The following is a 6078-nucleotide window of genomic DNA, read 5'->3' as shown; positions in this document are numbered from 1 at the left end:
TGAGTGCCAAAGAATTAATGCTTTTGAACTGTGGTGTTGGAGAAGACTCTTGAGAGTCCTTTGGAATGCAAGGAGATCCAACTAGTCCATCCTAAAGGAGATCAGTCCTGGGTGTTCATTGGAAGGACTGATGCTGAAGCTGAAACTCCAATACTTTGGCCACCTCATGCGAACAGTTGACTCATTGGAAAAGACCCTGATGCTGGGAGAGATTGGGGGCAGGAGGAGAAGGGGACAACAGAGGATGAGATGGCTGGATGGCATCACTGACTCGATGGACATGAGTTTGGGTAAACTCCGGGAGTTGGTGATGGACAGGGAGGCCTGGTGTGCTGTGATTCATGGAGTCCCAAAGAGTTAGACACGACTGAACGACTGAACGACTGAACTGAACTGTATGTCTCTCCAGACTTCCCACGTGGCACCAGTGGTAAAGAACCTGCCTGCCAATTCAGGAGACAAAAGAGACGTGGGTTCAATCCCTTGGTCGGGAAAATCCCATGGAGAAGGAAATGGCAACCCACTCCAGTATTCTTGCCTGGAAAATTCCATGGGCAGAGGAGCCAGGTGGGCTACAGTCCATGGAGTCTCAAAGAGTTGGACACGACTGAAGCAGTTTAGCACGTGTGACCCTCCTGTGCTAGCTGTGTGCTTACACTTAGTCAGAAACAAATGCTTTCCCAATAATAAAGGGGATTTTGGAACTTGTATTAAATAGTGGTACGTGTGCCTTTCCTGGCGTATATTTGACTATAGCTTCATAGAATGAAGTCCTTTATCTCTGCTAATCTGTTTCCTACAAAATAAAAATGCTGCTTAACACAAGAGGTGATCTATACCTCCGCCTCCTTTCAATGGAAATATAAATTCAAGATCGTATAGACAGCTGTCACAATAGCTTATTGTCATATACCTTGTGTTCTTTTACTCACAAGTGCACCAGTTGGTCTAGTGGTTAAGATTTTGCCTTCCAGTGCAGGGTTGCCTATTCGATCACTGGTCAGGAAGCTAAGATCCCACATGCCTCAGGGCCAAAAAACCAGAGCATAAACAACAGAAGCAATATTGTAATAAATTCAATAAAGACTTGAAAAAAAGAGAAAGAATAAGGCTTCCAGTGAGTCCTTGCACTTCCTTTAACTCAACTTGCAGTCTTGAGAAGGCCTTTATTAATAATGATAATAAATAGTAATAGTAACCATATATTCAATGAATATTTACAATATGCAAGAAATATGTCTAAGTACTTACAATGTACCATGTCATATAATCAGTAAAGAAAGCATCTAAGGCTTTCTTAACATCTAAAGCCCAGCTCATGAAAGATAATGTGGGGACAGAGCAGTGGATTGTGCTCAGAGCTTTTGTTCATCATTGTATACTGCGCTATATCACCCAGCCCAACCCTCTCCCTTTGGGCCTGATACAGGCTTATTCTTAGACTGTTGGGAGTACTGCTGGCTGGCAGCCTTCAGTTACCAGTCTTCTCTATGAATTGCTCTTGTTTAGTTGTTCAGTCGTGTCCAGTTCTTTGCAACCTTATGGACTGTAGCCTGCCAGGCTCCCCTGTCCATAGGATTCTCCAGGCAAGAATACTGGAGTGGGTTGTTATTTCCCCTCCTCCAGGGGATCTTTCTGATGCAGGGATCGAACCCACGTCTCATTTCTATATACTAATTTGCATCTTTGCATCAGCACCTCAGGGAACTTGAGCTACACAATCAGAAAGCCAGGACTCCAGTAAGTGTAGTTTTGTGTCCACGTGGTAGAGTTATTTCTGACTGGGCAGTGAATATGGAACTTGGAATGATCCCCTGACCACCACCATCTCCTCTAGTACCTCCTGATCAAGCCTATGCCATTTCTCAGCCCAGGATAAAGGGAGTATGCACATAGCCAGCACTTTATTCTTCACCTTGTTCGGCCTCAGTAAAGGTCCCTTGACTGCTTTGTGGATATCTGGATTTCATTCTGGATCAGTTGCTAGGTCACTGCAAGACCACAGAGCCTCTAACCATAAATCCTTAAACTCTCTGGTAGTGGAAGAGGAGAAGCTCAGATTTTCTATTTGAGGACATTGAAGTAAGATAATCTCTTCAATTTCTTAATTTAAAAATTCTATGATTTTACAAAAATAATAGTGCTTATACCTATGCAAGTTACCTGAATCTCAGTTTCAAACTGAAAATGGGACAATATTCATCTTTAAGGTCTGATGCAAGTGTTTAATAATAGAGGGAAATGTGCTTTAAAATCTGTGATGGTTACTTTTTTGTCATCTTGACCGGGGCACAGGATGTCTAGATTAAAAGTCATTTCTGGATGTGTTGGGAGGCTGTTTCTGGATGAAAGTGCCATTTGACTCTGTGATCAGTAAAGTTGGTTTTGTTCTCCTACATGAATGGGTGCCATCCAATACATCAAAGGCCTGAATAGAGCAAAAAGCCAAGGAAGGAGGAATTTACCCCCTTTTCTGCCTTCCTGCCTATTTGATCTGGAACCTTCTGAGATTTATGCTATCAACTCCCCTGGTCCCCAGGCCTTTGAACTCAGAATGAATTATACTGCTGGCTTTCCTAGGTCTCTAGCTTGCAGATGGCAGATCATGGAACTGCTTAACCTCCAGCAATTGTGTGAAGCATTTCATTGAAAGAAATCTCTCTATATATATACCTCCTGGCTTCTTATCTACATAAAGAAAAAGTCCCCAGGCTTCTTGCAGAGGGTATTTGAGCTAACCAGCCTCTTTGTTCTTGTCCTTGATAGCCCCATTGTTCATAGACCCACATATTTGGATGGTGTAATCTTAGTTTGGTGAGTTTCCCAGTAAATCTCAGTCTCCCTTGTTTTCACTCCTTAGTGTGCGTTAGAAACGCTGGAAGAAAGGACCTGCGTGGAGACACTGGGCATGATGGACCAAGTGCCAGCATGCAATATTCGTGTCTTGGCCTCAGCCATTGCTTTACATAAACCCCGTCTGTCTTCCTGGTCCCAGGGGAATAGCTGAAGAATTTGTTCATGCTGCAGAGGGCCAATCTCCTACCCAAGGGAAAAATTTCTCCTAAAGCCAATGTTCTCAAAGGATCATGACTCCCTTTGGCTTCTCAGCTTTCTTTTTTTATATTTTTCAATGAATAACTGTTCATTTTTTTCAAAGCATTCTTCCCATCTGCTTCTAGACAAGGTGTATAACTAAATTACATTCTGCAATGCATGCTGTCTGCAAGCTAATAAAAGAATAACCAGATAAGTAGTAAGTAGGTTTTTTAATCAGAAGACTATATTGAACTGGAGATAGTAAAAGCCCACATAACTACCTACAGATGCTAAAAACCTATAAAGGTATAGTCTGGGTCAGCGTGGTTTACCTCTCTAATATGTCAGCCTTTGTTTTGTACTGAGTTTTATTATTGAACTTAATAAACTATCAGTTTTATTATGTACAGTACATAACTCCTAGACTTTTACTATAGTAAGTGTAATCCCAGCAGAGTTGAGAAAGACAAAAGAGATCATTTCATGGGCAGATACTTTGAAACACAAAGCTAAAGACAAGTTTATTGAAAACATTTATTTTCACTAAGCAATCTGACTTTTGATAAAATTTGAACATCATTATTGAAAATAACGTTTCATCTCCCAATTCCTTAAGGTGGTGTCTCCTATGATATAGACCCAAATGGATCCTTGAATCACTGAGGCTTTTTACCAGTAATATTCTTATGACTTCCCCAGAATCGGTGTGGAATGAAACCACAGGAAAAAGATGGGCAGTAAGGGAAAGTGACACCCTTTGCACTACCTCTAACTTCTTGTAGAAACCCCAGCATAAAATATCAGGAAGGAGAGAAAATATCTTAGAACACCTTTGGGATATTGATGAATTTTGCAGACTTTCCTGTACTCAATGGTATATTTAAGCCTGTGATTCTGGCATTTGAGTGTCTGATGCGGTTTAGAAAAAAACATATTTTATTGTCATTTTGCTTGGTGTTACTGTTGAGAATGCTCAGCTTAAACTAGATTAACTTGATTTGAAGTCTAACTTGACTAGACAAGAGCCAGAGAAATTATCAGTTTATCACTAGTATCCTGCAAGGAGAGGTTTGCTTTTGGTTTAACCTGAGACTTGAGTTCACCAGAGGGAAATAAGGCTTAGAATTGAGTCCAAAGAGTGATCAGCACAACCCACGTTAACCCACATTAACCCAAAGAGCAGAACCTTTAGATTAAAGTAGGTATGACTTTTGCTTTTCCTATCTGCATTTTGAAGCTATTAAGCTGATGGTGCAAATTTAGAGGACTTTTTTTTTTTAGACCAATGTGCCAGTTAAAATTTGGGTCATCTCTTTCTTAGACCTACCTTTGCCACCCAAGCACAAAGTTTTTGAGGCAAGAATCCTGTTTTACATTTATTTGGCCCCTTCTCACATCTCCTAGCAGCCACCATATAGGAGATGGCTCCACGGCACTATCACAGCTCATCTGGTTTGCCTGGCACACGACAGGACACACAATAAGGGAACAGCAGAGATGAGTCCAGAGACTCAGCATCAGAGGACCTGCACACTGTCCTGGTACTTTGGATTCCTTGGAATTTCAGTAACACTTATAGTGGGTCTTGCCAATTTCACATCACTGTAGTTCACCTTGTTTTAGTACACTTAATAGGTGCTTATTTTCATGAGAATGTGAATGCCTTAACGGTTGAGGCTGAAATGGCTTATTCTTATCTGGATTCCTCTTAGAGTTTGATATCTTAAGAGAGGATGACAAGATGTGATGACTTTATAATGTGAGAAGCATTACTGAGCATTTGCCTCAGCCATTGGATTACCTGTACTTTGCTTCTCTTTTCTGGAGGCTGGTTGGAACAGGGTAAACGGTACCTTAGGAAACTGACTTCCTATGTTATGGAGAAGTTCTGCCTTGTCATGATGCTTCTATCTCTGAGGTTTATTTTTAAGTAATTCTGACATTTTGAGAAATGCTGCAAATGACCCAGCAGTTCATTTGAACATGGGGCTCCTAATCTTTTGACCCAAGAGAAGGAAAATTCAGTCACACTTACACATTCATAATCCTGGAACAGGATAACTTTCTTGTTTGTTCCCATGAGAAATCTTCATTCTCCAAGATCTGGAGGACTTGATTGTCAGGAGGGTGGAAGATGACTTGTTCACAGTAGACACCAGCAGAATAAGGGACCTCACTCACACTTGGAACGTGGGTTTATTTTCTTAAGCAATTTAAGGACCATCAGTATCAATAGTAGATGGAATGTGTATTGGAAAAAGAGGGGGGAATGAAGTTTCAGACAAATAATTCAATTTACTATTGTATTCTGATCGACTCCATGTCATACATACATTCCAGGTTATATACTTTTTCTAGCAGCATACCCAGCACCCAGACTCACACAAACATTTATGAATGAATTGTTTAAAGCTAGATAATTAGAAGATAACACAGATACATTCTAATATAAAGATGAAAGCACAAATGTCAACCTGCACTCTTTTCCTGTGAAGTGGCAATGAATGACACATTGCTACCCGACTGTACACTTTGAATTGTTTCTGCTTCACTGTTTGTGTCATTCACCCAATTTACAGCCTATTTTTATTGGCCTTTTTGGCTTGTGACAAATAGCAAAGGGTGGTGATTCTGCTAAGATTAAGACTGAAGTGGCCATAAACTTATTTCTCTCATTGAAATGCCAAGCCATTGTCATCTATAGGAGTTGGGAGGAGTATGGCAACCTGGCCACATGCATCTGGGAAAAAGAAGTAGAACTCTTGAGTTCTCAGCTGCGACTCAGGAGAGGGATGTTGGGTATTTTTGTAAGACCATCCTTGAAGAAATCAGAGCACCGTAGAGTTCAGTTAAAAGTGCCCACAATATCTTCTCAAGAAGGGCACAATATGGGACTTCCCTGGTGTTCCAGTGTTTAAGACTCCATGCTTCCACTGCAGGAGACGTGGGCTCAATCCCTGGCTGAGGAACTAAGATTTAGCATGCCGGTGCAGCATGGCCAAAAAATAAATAAATGAAATGTGTGTGTGTGTGTGTATATAT

The sequence above is a fragment of the Bison bison genome, unplaced genomic scaffold, assembly GCF_000754665.1.
Source record: "Bison bison bison isolate TAMUID 2011002044 unplaced genomic scaffold, Bison_UMD1.0 scf7180017864325, whole genome shotgun sequence".
Classification (NCBI taxonomy): domain Eukaryota; kingdom Metazoa; phylum Chordata; class Mammalia; order Artiodactyla; family Bovidae; genus Bison; species Bison bison.
Note: the sequence above shows the minus strand (reverse complement) of the source record.